Source organism: Rhineura floridana, chromosome 3, assembly GCF_030035675.1.
Source record: "Rhineura floridana isolate rRhiFlo1 chromosome 3, rRhiFlo1.hap2, whole genome shotgun sequence".
In the NCBI taxonomy this organism is placed as follows: domain Eukaryota; kingdom Metazoa; phylum Chordata; class Lepidosauria; order Squamata; family Rhineuridae; genus Rhineura; species Rhineura floridana.
In genome coordinates, this window is record NC_084482.1 from 126837198 (window position 1) to 126862581 (window position 25384).

Below are 25384 nucleotides of genomic sequence, written 5' to 3' on the forward strand. Positions count from 1 at the left end.
TCAAATGAAACAGTAATTTCTATTGGACCAATCACAGACCTGCTGATACCAGAGATTTCTCCAGGACAAGACCAACCCTCACTTCCCACCACTCCTAGGTATGTATTTGAGGAAAAAACATATTGTACTACACCATGTGCAACTAGCACCAATTGCTCCTGTTGGAACATCTGGAGCAAGTGATGCTGCATTCACAGGAATTACTGCCACTGTGTTTGTGATCTCTTAGTTCAGGTACTTGCTTCAAGTTCATCTGTGTAAGTGCATGTTCAAGAGTGGTCATGGCTACTTGAATATTCGGCATATACCTGTGTGAACCAACTCTGTTGGTTAAAATATTGAAAGCATTTACATTTTTGTCTTCCAAAATGGGCTTTCAGAGTGAACATAATCAAGAAATAGGCCCTGTAATATGTCCAGGGTGGTGGTCACTTGATTTATTCGTTTTTTCTTTTTAGAACAAAAGAGGACAGAGAGCAAATTGTCAATTAGATTACAGACAGGCTTTGCCCAGAGCTTTCACTTTTAGAGCCAGTTCAGTGTTGTACTATAGGGAAAAGGTAGAAAGAAGACTTTGTAAATTTTGATGAGATGGTTATTCAGCATGCCTGATTAGAGAAGACTAAGAAATTTTAGACTATCAACTCCAGGTTAGATGAACAAGGAGCAAGATGCTAACCAAAAAGTAAAGTAATGCATATTGAAATTTAATCTACTTGCCACTTTCAGGTTTATAGTAGCATTGTCTGAGAGTGATGATGGTGTCTTGGGCATAACTTCGATAGTTGTCAAAAAAAAGCAAACAGGATGCATTTTTAAAAGAAGGAAAAGAATGAAGATTTACAGAAATTGGTGATTCACTGTTCTGTGAAATGTGGTGTTCAGCCCTAGATAACTCATCTCAAAATGAAGAATACAGAATTGTCGATGACTCAGAGATTGATAATACGTTTGGGCTCATGGAGAAGTCCTATGAAAAGATTGAAAAATACAGGATTATTTACCTTTGAAATTAGACCTGTAAGAAATAGGTGGACCAAAAGATACAAAGCATGAGTGAGTTGTAGAAAATACATTTCAAAAACTATTATTGAACATAAGAAACGGGTCATTCAGGAAAAAGGAAAGTGCAGATTTGAAGCAGAAGTACTTTGTTACAATTAGTTGTTACAACCCAGTGTCAAATGAAAAAGCTAAGTCAAAATTGAGTGAGAGTTGTTGAAAGGTTTGAAAGAAACCAGCACTGAAGCCAAAACATTTTATACTATTAAATTTTGGAGAATACAAAATATATTTTCCTGAGAAAGTTGGCCATATTGCTTTATCATAATATCTTTGAGATATTAGAAAGAAGGAAGGAAGGAGTTAGGCATATTTTCAGAAATGAGGTAGGTTGTCTAAATACAATCATATGTTGTAGAATTTAAAAAACAATACCATAATAGTAAATGGGAAGATGATTTTAATCATGCAGAACTCAGAAAAGAAAAGTGATTATATTATCTTATTAGGAAAATAGTAAAATTGTGTCTCTAAATGTTAGAGGTATATGACAACAGCAATATTTGACTAGTTTTTTTCCTGGATGCAAAGGGAAAATGTTGAAGTTATAAAATAACCCACTCACCACCTACCTGATGCACTGTTTAAAATATGTTCTTATTTTCTTGCCAATGATACCCTAAACAATACTGAAGAAATGTTATTGGAATCACATATAACAAGGCACAATCACTCTTGTGACCCGCCATTTTTTATTATTGTTTTTAGGACCTTGATTACTACCATTGGAGGAGAGGAAGGGAGGATTGGCAAATAGAGGGGCAGGCAAAATTGTTCAGTTTTTCCTTATTCACCTTGATGATTGCCAGTTGCTGACCTCTATTATAAGATATTTAGCCTTTTCAATTTAGAGTTATGATGAGTTAATATTAAAACTCATTCAGCAATACTGTTGAGTGAAAACCAGGAAAAGTCTCTCTCTCAGTCAACAGAGGATGGATTTCATAAAATTTGGTAGCTAGCTAGTTAAATTGACTGCTGAAGTAATCTGCGAGAAGGTAAATAAAATTACGATGCATTTATATTAAAATGGAAATATTTTCTGTATTTTCCTAGAGCCCTGAGAGAACCAACTTAGTTCTCTTTACATATAGAGTACCTATATATGTGTTCTCTGCATATATGAATATGTATAATTTTGTTTTAACAGTTGAGCATATTATACAACATCTGGGTATTGTGGGCACTTTATACCTCTTCAGGGCGCTCAGCGCATTGAATATTTGTAAATTAACATTCATGCCCAGACCATCGGATTTATAAGTAAAAGCAATCAATTTTCTTTTCTGAGGAGTTAGTTCTGCATGATCAAAATAGGAAGCTTGCATTCATGTACTATTAGGAGGCACCCTTATGTGCAGTACTGTCTATGCCAGGGGTGGCTAATCCCCCATTTGGGGCCTAATCCAGCCCCCAAGCAAATTTTTCTGGTCTCCCAAGACACCACTGCTTTTGGTGATGGCAACAAAAAGAAAAGCAATAATAAAGCAGATGCAGCACTGGGGTAGGTAGACCCTAGTACCCTGATATTGATCATTTGATGAGCGAAGAGGACTTGATAGTCCCCCTCAGTGGGAGCATTTGTGCCTGTGACTATGTAAGAGTGTGAGGTAGTCATACTTCCTCCTGACATGTGGTCCCCAGAGGTTTGGTCAAGGGTGAAATTAACTCTTTAGTGAAAAAAAAGGTCAGCCACCCTGGCTTACATTGTCTGGCACTGGTTCTCTATGGTTTCAGATAGGAAACCTTCCCACCCCTATCTGGAGATACCAGGGATTAAACGACGACCTTTTGCACACAAAGCATAGGCTCTACCAGTAATCCCTCCCTACTGCCATGACATGAATATTTCCCCCGGAAATCGAAATGATAGGAGGGGAGATTCTTGAGGGTTGAGCAGGTAATCTCCCTTGCCCTGGGCAAACATTGATTTGGGGTCCATGGCAGCATAGTAAAAAATGAAAAATATTTCTTGTGTTATATTTCACGTATGCTTTAACTACCATCACAGTACGCAAATTAAAATTCACCGTGTCTGCATTCTTCCAGGTTTCTTGTAATTTTGCACAACTGTAACTGAACTTGAATGGAGTATGTTCATCTTCAGTCTCATATTGTCCTTTAATTTGTGTACTTACTGATTAATTCACATAATCAAGCAGAAGGTAAATTTTGGCAAGCCGGGTACTGTGGTTATTTTGGCCCCTACTATGGTTTCCCAGCATGCACCTATCTGTCAGTAGGCTACACTTGCAGGATCACATAGGAGTTATCTGAGGATCTAATATGTACTGGCATAACATTTTCTTGAAGATGAGCTTAGTGTTTGATAAAGCACCTCAGAATTGTCAGTCCATGACATTATCATCACTATTTTCTCTTAGATACTGGTAAGATTATATTGTAGTTGAACTGTGTATTAATGTTTTCATTTCAGTTCAAACTTCCAACCAATAGCTACATTGAATATTATTCACTAGTAAATGAAAACAAGCATGTGACTAGTAATCACTGGGGTATTCAATGTGTGTGTAGGGAATGATCTGTGGTGCAGTAAAATATATTGCTCGATTTCTTTGTCTTTATGTGTTTCTTAATCTTTGCAAGCAGTACTGTATCAATTTTACATAGCAGAGTAGGCACAGGATCCTGAAATAATTTGTGGTTGGATCCTGAAATTACTTATCAAGTACAAAATAACTGAATCACCAAATGGCATCATCAGTGTTTGGTGGTTTGACTCTAGAAGCAGCAGGTAAAGAAGACGGGAGATGTAGTACTGTAGAGATTCTGCTTCTCGTTGTTGTTGTTTTAAATGGTGCAAGTTGTCACTACAAAGTGCTTGTGAAAATTATTTAGAAATGCCGCAGAGGCAGTTGAGTGTCATGTACAGCAGGAACTGCAGAAGCAAGGCAGTTACTGTGATTGCCTGAAGCACATTAGAATGTGATGGGGAAAGTGGGACAGCGCAGCAAAAGAAGGCGTTTAGTTTCTCATGATGTGCTTTTAGCTTTCTTGATAGGTCCAATTCACTGCACTGATTTAATAATTTTTCTGTTAGTTCTTGGCAAATCTCTCTTGACCCATCTGAAAAACGTGTTAGCACCTGCCCCCTGTAGTGGAGGGGGCAATTTGGTGTATTGAAGAGAGGGAGTTGGAGGTATGGAAGGTCTAGATGGTGACAGGCTGTCTCCTCTACCCACCCTCAACTACAGGTACCTGATGGTCTGGCTCCTGGGCCTTCTGACATGGGGCTGCTGCTTTTAAATGGCAGGTCAGTCCACAATAAGACCTCACTCATCCATTACTTGATTGTGGATAACCTGACCTGGTCTGTATTACTGAGATCTGGATTGGGTGAATTAGGCAGAGTCAATCTGACTGAGCTTTGCCCGCCCAGGTATTTTGTGTAGCATCAACCTCGATTGGAGGGCTGGGGAGGGGGAGTTGCTGTGGTCCATAACATTTCCATCTTGCTCAGCAGAAAACTTATCCACCTTGGGGTAGGCTATGAGGGCCTGTATCTTGGGTTGGACCAGCAGGACAGATTGGTGGTGCAGTTGGTATACTGGCCATCTTGCTGTCCAACAGCATACCTGACCAAACTGGCTAAGGTGGTCTCAAGTGGGCTGTTGGAGAGCTCCAGGATTCTGGTTCCAGGACATTTCAATATCCATGCTGAGTCAAACTTCACTGGGCCAGCTTGGGATTTCATGGCCTCCATGACAACCATGGAATGTCCCAAGTTGTAATCAGCGTACTATATAGGGCAGGACATACCTTTGATTTGGTCTTTACCTCAGGATGTAAAGGGGTAGTCTAGTGTTAGAGGGGGGTTTGAATTAACTGTGTTGTCATATTTAGACCATAACCTGTTTGGTCTTACGGTGTTGGTCCTTCCCCCTCTCAGCAGGACTTTGGGATGGTCCACCCCAGGAGATGTATGGAATCTAAGGGATTTCTGAATGCTTTGGGGGATTTTCCAGAAGCTGGAGCCAGCAATCTTGTTGAGGACTTGGTCTCACTATGGAATGGTGAGTTGTTCCAGGTTGTTGGCACAATTGCTCCTGAGTGCCTTCTCCACCACTGTGGAGCCTGGAGGGCTCCCTGGTTTCCATGGAGTGTAAGCTATTTTATTTATTTATTTATTTATTAAATTTATACCCCGCCTTACGGCCAAAAGGCCCTCAAGGGGGCTTACAAAAAACACAAATATAACAATACATCAATAGAACATAAAATACAATTCTCAAAATTAAATAACAATACTCAAAATTAAATAACAAATAACATTATTAAAAGCAAATTATTGAGCAAGTGTTACTTTAAATAGTTGTATATACAAGTCCACAAGCCAAGAACAAGAATAATGCTGGGAACTGTGTTCTTTGTTATCAGTCAAATTACTCATCAATTTCACAGTCAGCTGGGTTCTTCCTTTTCAAACATTCAAATGAAACCGCTATGAAACCGGTTGGGCGAAGGCTAGAGCACAAGTGGCATAAGACTAGATGTGAAACTGATTGGATATACACTAGAGCACATTGCCGCACCTGTTGTGTGTGTGGCTGACAACATGGCAAAGTAGGCTTACTTTGCTGGCTCCCCTGCATCATCAACTGGCAGAGCTACTCTGTGTGAGCGGACTTTTGACAGCTGTCCCAGGGAACAGAACTGTCAGAGACCTGCTGTGATAAGTTTGCCAGACACTTTGAGGATAAAAGCAGTCGTCTCCATGTTGATTTGAATGCTATTGTTATTACAGAGCCAGAGTCATCCAACACAATTTCTTGCTCAATCTTGTGGGATCAGTTTTAGTCAATGAAGTCTGAGGACATGGACAAGATGGTTGCAGCGTTTTGGCCCACAACATGTTTTCTTGACCCCTACCCATCATGGCCTTTTTGAGCTACTCAAGGGGGGTTGGGTGGGTAGAACTAGGAAGTGGTTAGTGCATTTTTGCATAGGGTGATGGTGCCTGGCACTTTGAAGGTGGCAGTAGTGTGGCCGCTCCTAAAGAAGCCCTCCCTGGACTCTGAGGTACTTGACCATACACCTTTAAGAATTTTTAAAAATTCTTCTGCCTTTAGTGCACTGTCATTTCCACATGTGTGGGAGCTGCTCATCTCTCTCTTTTTAGAGCCAGCTGTGTGTAAGAACTTATCTAGTTGGCTATACCAATAAGACAGCAGCATTAAACCTCCTTGAGGTACTTTTATTTTCTCATCTATTCTTTGTCTCTAGATCTATTTTTTTTTAGAATTTTCAAATCCAGGTTGTTTGTTTGATTGTAGTTTCCCCCCCTGTTAGCTTAGTGCATATTACATGACAGACAATAGTTGTATGTGTCACCCATATGCATGTTTGCTTGCATTTTTTAGTAAAGTTCACTTCCATCTAGACCAGTAGTGCATATTTTCAGTAATTTCATATTCTTCTGCTATTTGTACATTGCCACACCCACTTTGTGTGCTATTGGTTGTCTTCCTATATCCAAGAGCCAGCTGTCTCTCAGCATTTTGTATGTTTGTACACCAATGAGACAGTTGTATGGTATTTGCACCATGCATGCAGTTTCCTTTTACAGTTTTTGGTGCATTTGTAATAGAGACAGCTTTGTAAGATTTTTGGCTGTTTGTCTATTCAAATTATTTTGTATCATTTTCAGTTTTTTGAATTGTTCTTCCCCTAAAGCCAGTCTCATTCCACATACTAAGCTTGAGACAATGTTTTGATACCAATGTGTGTAATGGAATAGGTATTTTAGAGCCTGATTAGAGGTTCTCAAACTGTGGGCTGTGGGCTGTGGACCACTAGTGGTCTGTGAGCTTCATTCTGGCGTTTGTGATATGTCTGTGAAAAACACTTCTGCTTTGAATTCTATGGAATTCAAATTATAATAGAATAAAATACAATATAAGAAATAAAAGAAGCAATAAAAATACAATTAAAAATCATACAGCATCTAGCACATCACATTACAATTGCTATAACAGGCAGGAAAAAAATCATTAAGTAGTCCACCAAGACTCTCAGCAATTTTCAAGTGGTCCATGGAAGGAAAAGTCTGGGAACCACTGAATTGATTCCTGCCATCCTTTCCTGTCATCACTGTTAAGCAGTCTTGAGTTCTCACCCTTATCCCTGCCTTTTATTTCAAATGTAGATTTTATACATCCTTTGGTCAGGGACTCGTACCACTTTTCTGTGCAGCATTTAACATAATCTATGCTCAATAGTAGAAGTAGAGATAATAGTAGTAGATAATCTGCTTGTTCATGCATGAAAATTGACTTTGCTATTTCTGAGTATGGCCCAGTAGTTGAACTGACAGTTGTGTGCTTTATTCAACAGCTTGAATTTAGTTTCAGCCCAGGTTCAATCCCTAGCATTTCTAGAGATCAAAGAGACCCTGATCTGAAACCCTGGAGAGCCACTTCCAGTCAGTGGAAACAGTACTGAACTAGATGGACCCAAGGGTCTGACTCAGTATATGTCTCAACGGCTCTTTAAAATATATTAAAACAAAGCCGGGTAGCAAATGGGCAGCCAGTGCAATTCTTTCAGCAGTGGGGTGACATATGATACCTTGCCCCAGTGAGCAGTCTTGCCACCACAATTTGCACCAGCTGCAGCTTCCAGACAACCTCACGGGCAGCCCCACATAGAGCACATTATAGTAATCCAGCCTGGAGGTTACCAGTGCATGGACAACATTGGTTAGGCTGTCCCTGTCCAGAAATGGCTGCAGCTATCTAACCAGCCAAAGCTGGTAAAAGGCGCTCCTAGCCACGGAGGTCACCTGGGCCTCTAGCAACAAAGATGAATCCAGGAGACCCCCAGACTACAGACCTGCTCTTTCAGAGGGAGTACAATCCCATTCAAAGCGGGCAACTGACCAATTATATGAACCTGGGAACCACCAGTCCACAGTGTCTCCTTCTTGTTAGGATTCAGGCTAAGTTTATTGGCCCACATTCAGCCCACCACTGAGTCCAGGAATGGAAAATACAGAGTTGCTGTACATTGGCAAGACAGACTACTTTGGACTATTGGCAGTGCCAGAGACAAATAGTTCTCAGGATCTTATTTTTCAGTCTTTGCTTATTGTATCTAACAAATGCCTCTATTAACTTTGATTCTGGCCAAGAGAAAATTATATTTCTCCTATATTGTCCTATCTCAAATACTTTTTGTGCTTTGGTATCCAGTGGAGCCAGGTTTTATTGAAGGTCTTGTAAATGCCAAATGTAAGCCCAGGAGTGGAAAAAAATAGGGCTCTAATTTCTTTTTTGGTTGAATAATTAAATTAGTTCTTATTTGAGAGCCAGTGTGATGCAGTTGATAGAGTGTTGGATCTAAATTTGGGAAGCCTAAAATCCCTGGTTGCCTTTTAAATTTTATGAGTAGCCTTGAGCGATTATTTTCCCTGATTCACACATAGCTCTAAATCATGATTTATTAAATTGTGGTCTATTAAACCATGGCTTAGCACTTTACTTATTTCAAAAAATTATATACCACTTAATTACAGTTGTCTTTAAGCATTATGTGTGAACCCAGTTTAGCAGCTTAAGTATGGTTTATTTACTATGGTTAAAGTTATTTGTTAACAAAGATTTGTGGTTGGTTTATAAACCTTAGGTAATGTTAACCATAGCTTTGTGTTACAAGCAAACCTGGACCTCCTCCTTAACTATGGTTAAAAAGCCATCACAATCCAAAATCTGCAGAGCCACAGGTGAGAAGTGGCCAAATACTCAAATCACTTTCAAGGCTCAGCTGCTCTTGCTGGTGCTTTTAACTATTCTGTGATGTAATAAACAATGGTTTAAGCAATTGTCTACCAGACGCCTCAGTTTTAACTTTATAGTTTAGTAACTATGGTTTAGTGTTCTGTACAGAGCAGGCCACTTTTTGACTAACTTGCTGTGGGGATGGCTAAAACCACGGCTCTGAGCTCTTTAGTGGAAGGTTGGGGTACAAATATGACCAAATATTTATCTGAACTGTTCTAATTCTGACTAAAATGAAAGCATTGGAAAGTTTGTGATCCCCTATCCATTTTTAGCTGCAAACTACATAGGTGCAATCATTTGCTTGCTAACAAAGCCGAGTGCTGAATTTCTCTAGTGTCTTTTTTCCCCCCAATCTTGAGGTATGTGGAATATTGGAGAACAGACATAGTAGCATTTATTTCTACTAAATGGAACAATGGTTGTGATGCATTGAATGAATGTGTAGCAATAAGGGATAAGCACAAGGGATGTTTACCATCAGAATGTGAAACTTCCATGGTCAGCAAGGTATACTCGCTATGCTAGGAAATAGCATCTTAATGATATTTCTAAAGCTGAGAAAACAAAATGAAACAGTAAATAGAAGAGTTTAGTAGATGGACTGGGAAGGCAGAGGGTGACAGGTGTTATAATATAGGTAGACAGTTGAAATCTGAAAACTGTAATGGTCTGACAATATGTGCAGGAGGAAGGGCAAGATAAGAGTCTGTTTTGAATCTTCTTTCTCTAGTTCTCCAGCTCTTGTTAAAATCTGTTGGAACAGAAAAGTGCCTTTTAAATAGGATCAGTGAAGAGACATTAGGATCTGCCAGTACTTGTCTGAATAGTAAAATGAAATGCTCTCTTGCCCTTTCATCCCACCTTGAGCTTTCTGGAAGAAAGGCAGGATATAAATGTAATAAATAAGACAACTGCAAGTTCTTATAATTTTGAAAACAAGCAGAAAAGAAATAATATTTGTGGTCTTGCTGGTGCCCCTTACTTATAATTGCAGCTGTTTTCATTTTCACATTCAATTTAATTTTTTCCTCTGTTTATCGTAGTTTGTTTAAAACAACTAGAGTTAGAATACCATCAACCATGGTATCCTTTTGGGGAGACTAGCTGAGTTGGGAGTGGGAGGTACTGCATTGTGGTGGTTCCACTCCTACTTGGCAGGTCGCCTCCAGAAGGTGGTGCTTGGGGAACATTGCTCGGCCCCCTGGACTCTCCAGTATGGGGTTCCTCAGGGGTCAGTTCTGTCCCCCATGCTGTTCAACATCTACATGAAACCGTTGGGTGCGGTCATCCAGAGCTTTGGAGTGCGTTGCCATCAGTATGCTGATGACATGCAGCTCTATTTCTCCTTTTCATCTTCTTCAGGTGAGGCTGTCAATGTGCTGAACCGGTGCCTGGCTGCGACAATGGACTGGATGAGGGCTAATAAACTGAGACTCTCAAAAGGATACCATAATCAATAGTATCCAAAGGTACAGAGAAATCAAGGAGATCAAGCAGGGTCACACTCTTCATATCTCTCTCCTGATATATATCATCAACCAAGGTGAACAAGGTGGATTCAGTGCATGACCAGGCCAAGGCACATACTTCTTTGGCCCACTTCTAGTAAAACAAAGAAAGTAATGAGTTTCCTCCAAACATGTTTGAAGCTGGACCACTACCACCTTCCCAAGCACCTTGCCCAAAAAGGGGATATTTGCCACTGGGCAATAGTTGTTTAACACTCCTGGGAGACAGCATTGCCTCCTTCAAGGCAGATGGCACCTCCCCCTCCTCCAACGAGTTCCAGTCCCATCCCCCCATCCTTCCCTGGCCCACTTCTAGTAAAACAAAGAAATACAGAAGAAGTTAATGGCAGGGGACATCAAACTATGAGACAGTAAAACAAAGACAAAAACCTATCAGACATTATTCTCACCCTAGCTCTCATCTGGGATAGAAACTCACCACTCCCCTTCAACATCCACCCAGAAAGGGTGCAGTTTTATGCTGGATTGGACTCTCACTCCAGGCGCATGAAACCATTTTCCCTCAACAAACACCACTCCAGACCCCCTCCAGCCTCTCACCGTGGAAGTGGTCTAGAGAAAAACACGACAATCCCCCCAGAGGAAAAAAAATAATAATCAATGCCACACATAAAATCCTGCCCTATAAAACTAATTAAAAGGGATTGAGCCCTTGCCCTCACAGCACCCTGAATATGCGACCAAAAGAGGTGATCCCCTTTGCAGTCACCCCCACCAGCGGCACCACCCACCACCCCTGGCAGGCTTGGCTTATATCCCTCCCTTTCTCCAGCATGACTGCAAGGTCTGCCATTTTGGACAGTGCCCTAGGTATCTGCAGCCACTCAGGCAGATAGAATACAGCCTCAGCGGGGCCTAGTCCTGATGTTGACTTAATAGGGTTGCCAGATCTCCATTTTTCAGCCTGAGACTCCTGTTTTTGGGGGTCCCCTCCGGCTGACTCACCTTAATCTCTGGACTTTCAGCTTTCATTTAAAAATTAAGTTTCTAGGTAGTCTGGTTCCAGAGATACACACCAAAATGTCAGTCACCCCCCCAACTTCCTGGTTGCTCTAAGTTCTGCTCTAATCCCTCCCCTTTCAGGTTTTTAGCCAGTAAGAAGTCAGGGTTGTGGTGGTTGCGACGGAAGATGGCTGCTGGCAGGCAGGTCCAGTAGCGAGCTCTGGAGCTCATACCCACCTCGCCTCTTTTTTTGCTATCTTTAGAGATATTCTTTGGAAATTTTTATTCTGGAACCTAACAGCATCAACAACACCTATTTTTTGAAGGCTATGGAACCATTTTATCAGCAAGAAAACAGACTCTTTATCAGCCGGTGAGTCACAACTCTGCTTCGCATTACTAACTCAAGGAATATAATTTACCATAACAAAATCTAAGGATTCCTAAGATAAAACTACTTAGCCTTGGAGTCGACAATTTATAATTATACCTCCGTTCATCTTAGAGTTTAAAAGGCAAACCTTATAGTTTTTAAAATGGTTCAAACAAGGAAAAGATGTTATGAACATGACCATAAATCAGAACAGGTTTTGGAAGAATCTGGGAATGGGGATCAACAGCTTAAAATTACAAACTTCTTTTTACCAACCAAAGCGGATAAGACAAAGAGAAATGCGTCACGATCTATTGAGAAAACCCCTTCCCAAATCGAAACAGAACAATTCTGTTCCTGCTTGAGTGAGGAATTCCAGGCAAGGGATGACCCAGAAATTATACAAAGCCTGGTGTATGGAACATCCACAGATCCCCTTTTGGGGCAGACGCATACACCTAGTCTGATCAACTCTCTGCTGCAGGTACCTGAAAGCAAGGAGACGCCATCTTCCTCTCTGTACAAGGACACTGACTTACATTCCCCCTTAGACATTCTGTCTACTGTGCATGCTACAGACATCGACAGCCAGACTCCCATTTTTACTCAATCACAGCCATCTTCTGCCTGCTCTACAGAAGTTACTGAAACCACGGAACTGGCACAAATTGGCCAAAAACTACTTCTAACTGGCCAAAAATGTCTGCAGTTACAATTAGCCATTGTGGCAAAAGAGACTGAAAACATCAAAGCTTTTTTGGAAGAAACAAACAACCTTCTAAAATCATTTATGGAAGAACTATCCAAACTATATTTGAGCCTAAACTACACTCTTCCCCCCCACAAAACAACAACAACACTGAAGTGTGCAAACATAAAGAAACCTCGTATTGCACCTAAGGAGAAAAAATCCAAAAACATAAAAAATTACAAACTGCCAAGGAGTAAGAAGATGAACTTTCAGAAACTTTTTAAAGTACTTAAAGCTCAACAGCAAACAGCTTCGCAAACAAAGAATTTATCTGCTTCATCTACAGCGAGAACACCCCCTAGATCTTATTGCAAAGCCTTACCAGAAAGCAAAAAAAGTCCAAATCTTCCAGAGCTACTTACTCACCCCAACCCGAGGTCCTATAGCGGAATATGCTCTACCAATAACAAGATTTCACGACGAGAGAATACAAATGGGAATTGGCTTCTCAAATATAATTCAAACAAACTTGCACTGCTGAATCTTCCTCTTCTTAACATCAAAGAAAAAGTAAACATCAGGAAGCAAAGAGTGTGTTACGCCCTCCAGTCGTTAGGTGTAATGGATTTACGGCCTGACGATATCTCGTATGTGGAATTCCTTTACAACCCCTCAACAAAAACGTCTGATTTACTTACCTTTAAATCGGCTGAGACAACAGCACGGATAATTGCAAATAAATCCCTTCTCAGCTACCATGGAATATCCGTTCAGAGACATTTCACAAACCTGGCCAGTCCAATTTCCTTGTTCACAAAGAGAACTCCAACAACAAACCTTATCTCTTCACATGAGAGGAGGAAGTTTTCCTCGAACAGCAGCAAAAATATATCAAACTCTGGAAACTTGGATCCATTCCTGGAACACTTTCCTCTTAAAAGCACATTAAACATGAACTGCTCTTCTCTATCATTAGGACCAACTATGCTGGAAAAGAACTTATCCCCTTTGACTCCCCCAGCACAAGAAACATTAAACTTTGAAACACTTAACTCCATAAACTCTGATCTTATTATTTTGGATGAAGTAAGCTCCTCCCCACCACCAGCTCCCATTTTCGTTCCGTTACAGTCACCTCCTTCTCTGGTAAACAGTAAGGAAAATCAAGATCTTGCATTTGACTTTGCTTGTGAGGGAGAGGAGGAACTATTAAATAGTTTCCATACATTCACTGAGAATGAACAAAGTGAGGTCATAAACAAAATGCAGAATCTGTTAAACAATCTAAGGGCAAAAAGGACATGTTCCAGATACTTGGAGGACTATGAACTGAACTCACCATCCAGCATTCAAGTTTCTCCTCTGAAAGTTCCCTTAAAGGTACTGCCACATTGTTACTCAAATGTTTGTAGACCTAGCACAATATGTGATGTGATAGTACATGAGGTTCCTGAACTAACTTGACAACCCTTATTAAATTCTAAAAACCCGATTCTATCCTGTGAATCTCCTGAAAAAATGGTAAACCCTCATTTCAGGACACCACAGCACTCACTCTGCAAATCTTATACAGCAAAGGAAATTTCTCATCCTACGAATCCAATTATTAATGCATGCCAGGTTTCTGTTCTCTCACCTAATTTTACATTCCACCTTCTCTCCTGGAACATTGCAGGGTGGAATGCCAAACAAAAAATTCCTGACTTTATTACTTTTCTGAACAAATTTGACTTAATTTTCTTACAGGAGACGTGGTGTACCCTTAAATTAATAGTGGATGGTTTCTCTTGTTCATGTTTACCAGCGACCTATTCCCAACCCAGTTCCAAAGGCAGACCCAAAGGAGGCCTAGCCATACTCATTTCTACTTCTGTAACAGCTCGCTCTATAAGTTTAACCCCTTGTAAAAACATTGCACAGGCTGTTTTATTATCTTTTTGCACATTTTCTTTTCTGTTAGTAAATGTTTATATTCCCCCTCATGCCTCTCGGGCACAAATTGACTGTGACTGGGACGTTCTTACCAATTATCTAACATCACTCGAGGCTAAATTCCCCAAAGCTCCTCTCATTGTTATGGGTGATTTCAACGCCAGGTCTGGCCCCCACAATGATGCGCTATTTGCTTCAAACCTCTGGGGGGGCGAGGACACCACCCCATACCTCCCAGGCTATGCTAGGACTTCCAAGGACCCCAAGATAAATTATGGTGGAATATGTTTATACCGATTCCTTGCTAGACACAGCCTAATAATGTTGAACGGTCATAAGCAGATAGATTCATGTGCGGAATTTACCTACATCTCTGGCCTCAGGTGCAGTGTCATCGATTACGCCTTGATCTCGCATTCCCTGTTCAGGTTTATTTCGGACTTTTCTGTCGGCTCCAGACAGGATAGTGATCACCTTCCCCTTACCTTTTCCTTTTATCTACCAGAACGCGGTCACTTGCTCCTTACCCATAAACCAATGGCAAATCTAATCCACCCTACCCATAAAAGGACATTTTGGACTCCCACAGTAGCCTCTAATGTGGCCTTATTTCTCACTTCCCCCTCTGCCCTGTCCTTACAGAGGGAGATCATGCATGCTTCTGATTCATATTTAGCGTCAATAGCGTATAACTCCTTAATTACCAAACTTAAAGCCTCTATTATCCCACCATCTTCTTCCTTCAGGGCTCCTCCTACCACTGGTTTTCCCAGATGGTTTGATAAGGACTGTCTTGATGCTAAGAAACAGCTGAGACGGCTATACCTTCAATATCGACACCAAAATTTAACCCCCCTCCCCCCTGAGTATTTTATTATCAAAAAATACTACAAGCATATGATAGTCATCAAAAAAAGGCAGGTGATGCATGAAGATTGGGAAGCCCTAATTCAAGCCTCCAGATCAAATAATTCGAAGTGTTTTTGGGAGCTGATTTCTGGTTCTATGAGCCCACTAAATCCGGCCCCTTGCCACATTTCCCCATACCTCTGGGAGAAATATTTTTCTGCAAACAACGAGACTGTAAATGCTGTTTCCTTTATTGATAATTTAACAAATCTTCCCACTTGGCCACCTGTAACCCAAAAAGAAATTATTGATTTGATTGCTAGCTTGAAATCCGGCAAAGCTCCTGGACCTGATAACATACTTTCTGAAATGTTGAAGGCGCACCAAGCTTGGTGGGCCCCTCTTCTAGCAAATTTCTTTACTCTGATCAATAATTCCGGATGCTTCCCTGAGTCTTGGCTTGAATCCATAGTTATCCCTATATTTAAAAAAGGGAACAAAGAGGACCCAGCAAATTACCGCCCAATTAGCCTCCTTTCCATTATTGGCAAACTATATGCCTGCTACTTAAAAGAGAGACTCTCATCTTGGTTGGAGGAGGATAATATCCTTGGGAGGGAGCAGGCAGCTTTCCGGAAAGGTAGGTCTGGGATAGAACACTGTGTGATTTTAAATCACTTAGCTGAAAAATACAAGAACCGCTGGGGTAACGGCCTGTTTGTTGCCTTTGTCGACTTGAAATCGGCTTTTGATTCCATCCCTAGGGAGATACTATGGGCGAAACTCGCAAAATCTACGATCGACAAGAGACTCCTCTTCTTAATTAGCCGTCTGCACCACCACACATCCTTTCGTGTTAGATGTAGTCGTGAAGGTCATCTCACAAACCCCATTACTACAACAAAAGGAGTTAGACAAGGCTGCATACTAGCCCCACTTTTATTTAATTTTTTCATGAATGATCTGTCCCTTTATTGTCAATCCCCGGACTTCTACCCCCCTAAGTTAGCAAACCTGCATTGTCCCTTGTTATTGTATGCAGATGACGCTGTTCTCCTTTCTGTTTCTAAAGTAGGACTCAAACGCCTAACTAAAGCTTTTATGAGTTTCTGTCATGATAACAAACTATCTATAAACTTTTCCAAAACTAAGATCTTAGCTTTTGCCAAGCACTCTCCTGCTCACGCATGGACAATTAATACCCATAAAATAGAACAGGTTTCTCATTTCAAATACCTTGGTATACTTTTTCATTCCTCTCTGTCCTGGAATCCCCATATCCGAGGGGCTATTTCTACTGCTCGCAACTCAGCCAGTGGTATTCGAAGGTTCTTCTTCACTAAAGGAGGACAATACATTCCGGCAGCCCTAAAGGTTTTTAGATCCAAAACTATTTCTCAACTTCTCTACGGGGTACCTTTATGGATTGGCGCCTTCAACTCTTCTGCGGAGGCAGTTCTCTCCTTGTTTCTCAGACAAATTTTTGGCGTTCCCAGGTGCGTTCCTGCGGCGGTCCTTAGGTTAGAATCTGGCCTAGTCTCACTTGAGTCTCAAGCGTGGTTGGCCGCCCTAAATTTCTGGTTTAAAATGTCTTATGAAAAATCTACTGGCTATCTCCCTTTACTCTGGGAAGACTCTTTTACCTCGAAATGGGCCCGTACGTTTACAAATTACCTTGCAAGTATTGGCCTCTCAATTGAACATCTGATGTCCCTCGCTCCAGAGACAGTTAAACATTCTATCCGGACTCGTATCAACGATATGGACTTCCAACGCTCCATAACTGCAGCCACCTCGACCTGCTCTCCTATTCACTTTGGTCTGAGCTTTGTGCCTATGCTCAGTGCCCCTTATCTGGAAACTCTTACGATCCCCAAATATCGTCTAGCCTTTACAAAGGCTAGATTTAACTGTCTTATCTCTGCCTTACTTGAAGGGAGATTTAAACGTATCCCGTATGCAAACCGATTATGCCTTTGTGGTGTCAGCGCCATAGAAACTCTCTCTCATGTCATCTTTGAGTGCGCCCTATATGACGATATTCGCTCCAAATTCATAACCCCCATCATAAATAAATACCCCTACAAACCGCTTAACTGTTTACTTTTACATCTTTTGTCAGCAGCTAATAAGGATACTATCTTGTCAGTTGCTAAATTTATTTTTGCGGCTCAATCAATTCGGAAGGCATCTATCCTTTCAGAAGCTTCCGCCACCCAACTGTAACTGTTTTCCTTGTTGTTTTATTGTTTTACTGTTTTAACATGACTGCAACTTTGTAACTTTTTATTATAAATGTATGTAGTTTTATTTATAAATGTCTTTTGGTCTATGACCGTATCAATAAAGATTGATTGATTGATTGATTGATTGTCAGGGTTGTGATTGACAAAGAATGATAAAGACAAAAATGTAGAGTCAAATTGAATTGTCTGCCTTCAAGTTGATTCTGACTTATGGCAACCCTATGAACAGCGTTTTCATGGTAAGAGGTACTCATAGGGGGTTTGCCTCCCTCTGAGGCTGAGAGGCAGTGATTGGCCTAAGGCTCAGAAATGTGCTTTTCCCTGATTTTCTGAACATCTCACAGATTGAATAAGAAAGATTTCAGTCTTTTTCTATATGAAACAGTTGGGTGCAGTCATCTGGCGCTCTGGAGTGCATTGCCATCAGTATGCTGATGACAGCTCTATTTCTCCTTTTCATCTTCTTCAGGTGAGGCTGTCAATGTGCTGAACCGGTGCCTGGCTGCGTCAATGGACTGGATGAGGGCTAATAAACTGAGGCTCAATCCAGACAAGACTGAGATGCTGCTAGTGGGTCGTTCTTCTGACCAGATGGTGGATGTCCAACCTGTTCTGGATGGGGTTGCACTCCCCCTGAAGGAGCAGGTTCGTAGCCTGGGGGTTCTCCTAGAACCATCTCTGTCACTTGAGACTCAGGTAGCCTCGGTGGCACAGAGTGCCTTCTACCAACTTGGTGGCCCAACTACGTCCCTATCTGGACAGGGATAACCTGGCTTTAGTTGTCTATGCTCTGGTAACCTCTAAATTAGATTACTGCAATGCACTCTACGTGGAGCTGCCTTTGAAGACAGTTTGGAAACTGCAGCTTGTGCAAAATGCAGCGGCCAGATTGGTAACAGGGACCAGACGGTCCAAACATATAAAACCGATTCTGGCCAGCCTGCATTGGCTGCCTGTATGTTTCCGAGCTTGTTTCTGAGCTCGATTCAAGGTGCTGGTTTTGACTTATAAAGCCTTACATGGCTTGGGACTACAATACCTGATGGAACGCTTCTCCCGATACGAACCCACCCGTACACTCCAGGTGCCTACTCCAAGGGAAGCTTGGGGGGTGGCAACAAGGGAGAGGGCCTTCTCAGTGGTGGCCCCAAATCATGGAATTATGTTATTGACGAGGTGCGTCTGGCGCCAACACTGTTATCTGTTCGGTGCCAGGTCAAGACTTTCCTCTTCTCTCAGGCATTTTAGCATGTGTTTTAAATTGTTTTTATATTGTTTTAAATTTTTTAATTGTGTTTTAAATTGTTTTTAAAATATGTGTTTTAAATTGTATATTTGTTTTAATGTTTTTGATTGCTGTAAACCACCCAGAGAGCTTCGGCTATGGGGCGGTATACACGTGCAATAAATAAATAAATAAATAAATAAAATAATAAATCATAGTCCCCCAAATTCAGACTTTGAAACTGGTTTAGTCAAGCTTTCAGTCTCCTCAGGTGCAAAGGAGAAGGGGGAGGGAGAGTATGGAGTCCAAGGCTCACTCTGCAGTTCGCTCATGACAATTTAAACCATGGCTTTGATTATTGTCTAAACTGGGTCATTCTCTCCATTAATTTCCTCAGAGCTTGATTTAAGATGGTGTTGAGCCCCAGAAATAGTTATGAACATCAGGGTTCATCCTTGTTCATGTGAAGCAATAATGACAAAGTAAAGAGACTACAATGGCTTTAGCATATGCAGTGCCTTTTTTATTGCTGGAAAACTACAATCAGAATCTACAATATATCCGGGATAGGTTAATGGCTTCCAGGACAGAGAGCATGACTTCTGTGCAAATGTGAGTCCCAGCACAGTTCATTTTATATTTCCTGCAATCACAAAGTACTCCCTCTCAGATATTCCATTACTAGTTTGCCTGAAAGCAGCCTCTGTAGCATATCTTGGAGCAGTAAGTAAAGTTAAACATGTCATGCCTTATGGTTGAGGAAGAAACTTGATCATTTACTTAGTGTTCATAACCTTCAGCTAGATAAAGGAGGTTTCTTAATATTTAATGCTGAAAGAGACCACTTTCTTTGGCTCCCCTTGAAGCCAGTAAGTGAGTGTGAATATTCGAGGACATAAATAAGTTTTAAAATAATACACTTCTCATTTGAAGCTTCTCACTGATGATCTGTATTAGTGGTTCTGTGACAACAAAAGAAACAGGAAAGGGTGTGCATGGATTTTGTCCCCCATGTTATTTAACATCCATGTGAAATCACAGGGTGAGGTCATATAAGGGTTTGAGGCTTGGTGTCCTTATCTCTTCTCCCTTTTCTGATGTGTCTTTTAGATTGTAAGCTTGTGAGCAGGAATGATCATGTTCATTACTGATCTTTATGGAAGCCTGTGAGAGGTTTTTTTCAGCTGAAGGGTTGGGTAAAAATTGCTTGAAGTAAATAATAATATACTGAGGACTATAAGAGAAGATGAAGAGTTCTTAGACAACACTGGAACAACAGCAGCAAAGAGAAGTGGAGGTGGAAGAGCAGCTGCATGAAGTAGCAGAAGAGGAGACTGCTTTGGAGAGGAGCAACAAAGTGGAGGAAACTCCATGGGAAAGGGTGACAGAAGCAGAAGAGATAGAAGATACCCTTCACCAGTGGAACTATGGAATCGCTTTCAACCACTTGAGGATGAGACTGGAGGACAGCCTGTGATAGAAGAATTACAGGAGACCCCTTGTGACAACAAGCAAGAGGCTGAAGCTCAATCAAGCAGGGACAATGAAACCACGCCCCACATCAAGAAGAGAACAGTACTAGTAGTGGGAGACTCCCTACTGTGTGGGATCGAAACCTGAGAAGATCTGTGGACTTTCCAGGTATGCTGTCTACCAGGAGGACGGATTAGAGATGTGACAGAAGGATTGCCATGACTAATCAAACCCACTGACAGGTATCCCTTTCGCATCCACGTGGGAACAAATTATACTGCCAAACAGAGCTATGAAGAAATCACATCAGACTTTGAAGCTCTGGGAAGGAAACTCAAGGACTTTGGGGTCCAGATAGTTTTTTCATCCATTCTTCCAGTACTTAGAACTGGATGGAACAATTATCAGGTAGATCCACAATTGGCTCCAGAATTGTACCCAAAGAGTGCTTATCAATGGTTCCTTCTCAAACTGGGCGGAAGTAACAAGTGGGGTACCACAGGGCTCGGTCCTGGGCCTAGTGCTCTTTAACATTTTTATTAACGACTTGGATGAGGAGATACAGAGCATGCCTATCAAATTTGCAGATGATACAAAATTGTGGGGCACAGCTAATACTGTGGAAGACAGGAACAAAATTCAAAGGGACCTTGATAGGCTGGTGCATTGGGCTGAAAACAACAGAATGAAATTCAACAGGGATAAATGCAAAGTTCTACACTTAGGAAGAAGAAACCAAATGTACAGTTATAAGATGGGGGATGGTTGGCTCAGCTATACGACATGTGAGAAGGATCTTGGAATTGTTGTCCATCACAAGCTGAATATGAGCCAACAGTGAGATGTGGCTGCAAAAAAGGCAAATGCTATATTAGGCTGCATTAACAAAAGTATAGTTTCCAAATCATGTGAAGTATTAGTTCCCCTCTATTCAGCACTGGTTAGGCCTCATCTTGAGTACTGCATCCAGTTCTGGTCTCTGCACTTCAAGAAGGATGCAGACAAACTGGAACAGGTCAGAGGAGGGCAACAAGGATGATGAGGGGACTGGAAACAAAGCCCTATGAGGACAGACTGGAAGAACTGGGCATGTTTAGCCTTGAGAAGACAAGACTGAGGGGAGATACGATAGCATTCTTCAAGTACATGAAAGGTTGTCACACAGAGGAGGGCTGGGATCTCTTCTCGATCGTCTCAGAGTGCAGGACATGGAATAATGGGCTCAAGTTGCAGGAAGCCAGATTTTGACTGAACATCAGGAAACACTTCCTAACTGTTAGAGCCATACAACAATGGAACCAATTACCTAGCGAGGTAGTGGGTTCTCTGACCCTGGAGGCCTTCAAGAGGCAGCTGGACAGCCATCTGTGGGGAATGCTTTGATTTGGATTCCTGCAATGAGCAGGGGGTTGGACTTGATGGAGTTATAGGCCCCTTCCAACTCTACTGTTCTATGATTCTAAGGGCTGGATATAATATTTATTTATTTATTATTTGATTTATATCCCGCCCTTCTTCCCAGCAGGAGCCCAGGGTGGCAAACAAAAGCACTAAAAACACTTTAAAACATCATAAAAACAGACCTTAAAATGCATTAAAACAAAACAACTTTAAAAACATTTTTTTTTAAAAAGCTTTAAAAACATCTTAAACAAAAGAGGTTAAAAATATTGTTTAGGGGAAAAAGGGTTAAAAAAAATATATTAAAAAGCAATTCCAACACAGATGTAGACTGGGATAGGTCTCAACTTAAAAGGCTTGTTGAAAGAGGAAAGTCTTCAAAAGGCGCCGAAAAGATAACAGAGATGGCGCCTGCCTAATATTTAAGGGGAGGGAATTCCACAGGGTAGGTGCCGCCACACTAAAGGTCCGTCTCCTATGTTGTGCAGAATGGACCTCCTGATAAGATGGTATCTGCAGGAGGCCCTCACCGGCAGAGTGCAGTGATCGACTGGGTATATAAGGGGTAAGACGGTCTTTCAGGTATCCTGGTCCCAAGCTGTATAGTTGTAAAGCTGTATAGCTGTAAAGTCCTAAACAGAAAGGAGAGCAGGAAACCAGGATAAGACCTAAGAATAGGGTAAATAGTTATGTTAATTTTAATTCCCATCCTGAAACTATATCTGATCTTGCCCTTCAACCCACCTTATCCATACCAGTCCAGGACTTAAACTCTGCTTTACAAGATCCATGGTCAGATGTGCTGATGAAGAGGAAAACAAATCAGAAGAAAATTGCAATAGCAAACGATATCAGATGGAAATTAGTATTAAACCTTCAAAAGCTGGTTCTAGCTAATTATCCTAAACCTAGAGGCATCCTGACACAAGCTGATCGCAAATTGCATCTGCTGGAAATTTTGGAGGGAACTCTCCCAGGTCTGATCACCATAGCGGACATCAACCATGTGGATTATTTATATTATAACGGAATTAATGCACGCACTGTAGTTTCTTTTGGCTCGCGGTGTTCAGCTAGAGATGCCTTGTTAAAGGACATCTCAATTTCAAGATTTTTTGAGAATACAGCTCCTCCTTTGGCCTTAGTTGCCTGTAGCACGCCAAGATAAAAATGCTCCTTGGAAGAGGTGTCTAACCACTCAAAAAATCTAATCGAATTTGATACTGCTCTGAAACCCCACACTAATCATAAACTCCTAGATATATATGTTGGTGAGGGTCTTTTAAATCTCTCGCCAGAAGCTCAAAGGTAATCTCCTGTTATGAATAAAGAGTTTTTTGACATTGAAGAGAAATTTTATTAGATTCCTTCTCCACCTTACCTTTGCAAGCACAAAATGAAACTATAATAAGACTTGAATGCCTTAAGATTCAGTTAGTAAACATGCAGCTCAAGTGTAATGGAACTACAATTCAATTCAATTCAGGATCGATACAGACCTACAACTAAATTGGGGAATTATGTGGATCCAGAGTCTTTAGCCTGCTCCCATCTGGGAAATAGTTGAAAGAGATTTGAGAATGTAGGTCAACTTTTGTCTGTGGCACAGAATTCTCCCTCAACTTACCAATTTAGTGTAGAAATTAATCCATTAATAACTAAGATTGATTTAAGATCCCCTAAGAAGGATCTAGCTTATAATACACTCACTGAAAATTCTGTGTCACCGAAGTCCAATGCCTGGCTGCATATGAGATATTTAGAAGAAGAGAAATTGATTTCTCAGAGAGGATATCTGTTTCTGCAGTTCTCCCAACAACTATCCCAAGACCAGTCATCTCAAATGTCAGTAGTCTAAGTTCATCAATGGAGGTAATTATACCCTTAGAGGAAGAGTCAGATAATCCAAGGAAGGGCATACAAAAAAGTTATTAGGACATTGGAGTACTCCTTCAGCTAACTTGATTCAACAAGGTTTATTCTATAAGGAATTTGTAAATATAGGGCAGCCATCCTCCCTTACGAAGGATTTGACTATCTCTCAGAACTCTGTCCAGGGAAAGATACCAACTAACTCAGGATGACAAAAATGCATCCAACCAAATAAGTTTTCCATGGAATATCACTGGATGGTTAAATGAAGCTCCAGACTCCCATTTTTGGGATTATATAAATAATCAGATCGCCTTTGCTGATTTAGTTTTTCAGTCTCAGGCTTCTTTTAACATGCATTGATTGGGGCCAGAGTAGTTGGGAGTCTGGCACTGAGGTAATTCTGGGTAGGGAATGTTACAGTGGTGGGAGATTGATTAGCCATCACAAGGGAAGGGATATAAGACATCTTCGTGCTTGCTTCCCTCCCGATCCCCCTCCCAACCCACGGGACACTGGCAGTCATGCAGGGAACTCCCTGGATTTTACTGTTCTGCTGATGAATGCAAGGTCAGTGGCTAATAAAACCACTTTAATCCAGGATTTAATCCTGGATGAGTGTGCGGACATTGTGTGTATTACTGAAACCTGGCTAAATGACCAGGGTTGAGTGGGACTTTCCCAGCTCTGCCCCCCAGGTTTTGTGGCATTCCAGCAGCCCAGATCCAGGGGACGGGAAGGTGGGGTTGCAATTGTCTGTAGGAATCTATCTCCCCTGTCAGGTACCCTGTCCCTACCTCCTCTGGCTTTGAGTGTGTGTGCCTGGCATTGGCTCAGGGTGACAGAGTTGGGACTCTGTTGGTGTACAGTCCACCCTGCTGCCCAACAGTCTCCCTCCCTGAGCTGGTGGAGCTGGTCTTGGCGTTGATGTTGCTGTTTCCCAGGCTGATAGTCCTGGGTGATTTCAACATACATGCTGAGGTTAATCTCATAGGTCCAGCTCAGGACTTCTTGGCTGCCATGACAACCATGGGGCTCTCCTTAATATCTTCTGAACCAAGTCATGTGGCAGGACACACACTCGACCTTGTGTTCTGTTCGGGACAGGAAGCCGGTGATCTGAGGGTGGAGGGGTTCTCGGTGACTCCGTTGTCATGGTCAGATCACCTGATTAGGTTTAGGTTTAGACTTTGTGCCCCTGATAACCCCCGCAGGAGTGATGGGCCAATTAAGATGGTCCGCCCCTGGAGACTTATGGATCCTGATGTTTTCCTGAGCGCTCTAGGGGATGTTCCCAACATGGCTGGCGCTACTGCCGAAGCCCTCGTCAACCTCTGGAATACAGAGGTGACCCGGGCGGTGGACACTATAGCCCCAAAGCTCCCTCTCCCACCAGGGAAGGCCCGTAATACACCTTGGTTTACTCAAACCTTGGGCCTGATGAAATGGCAGGGACGACGGCTAGAACGATGATGGAGAAAAACTCAATCTGTCTTTGACCGAACACTGGTTAGAGCTCATTTTCGAGCCTGTGGCGGTGATGGCGGTGAAAACAGCTTACTTCTCTGCCACCATTGCATCTGCCCAGTGCCTCCGGCGATGCTTTTTCAGGTGGTCCGAGGTCTTTTGGGATCTGGCCCGACAGCAGACTATGAACCATGAGTTGCTCGCTTTGAAATGTTTGCGAGGCACTTCGCAGGTAAAATTGCTCGCATTCGGATTGACCTGGACTCCTCATTAATTACAGTTGTGCCAGATGCCCCTGTTGCTCCCTCTGGTCATTTTTCCATGGCTACTTTTCAGCTTGTAAAGCCTGAGAATGTGGACAGGATTCTGGGAGAATCGAGGGCCACTACATGCTCACTTGATCCTTGCCATTCCTGGCTAATTAAATCCGCTAGATTGGGAGTAGGTGGTTGGTTGACATATCTGATTAACACCTCCCTAAGGGAAGGCTCTATGCCAACATTGTTGAAGGAGGCTGTGATTA

At 41.8% G+C, this 25384-nt stretch overlaps 1 protein-coding gene and 1 long non-coding RNA gene across 4 annotated transcripts in view; one reads left to right on the plus strand and one right to left on the minus strand.

The window, feature by feature from the left end:
- Window positions 1–13401, minus strand: part of LOC133380481 (uncharacterized) — a 37593-nt gene extending 24192 nt beyond the window's left edge. Inside the window, exon 1 of the long non-coding RNA XR_009761450.1 lies at window positions 13095–13401. This is a non-coding gene — a long non-coding RNA (uncharacterized LOC133380481). The remainder of the gene's footprint in view (window positions 1–13094) is intronic.
- Window positions 1–25384, plus strand: part of LOC133380480 (protein bassoon-like) — a 229932-nt gene that overhangs the window by 139149 nt on the left and 65399 nt on the right. The gene's annotated exons all lie outside the window — the stretch shown is intronic.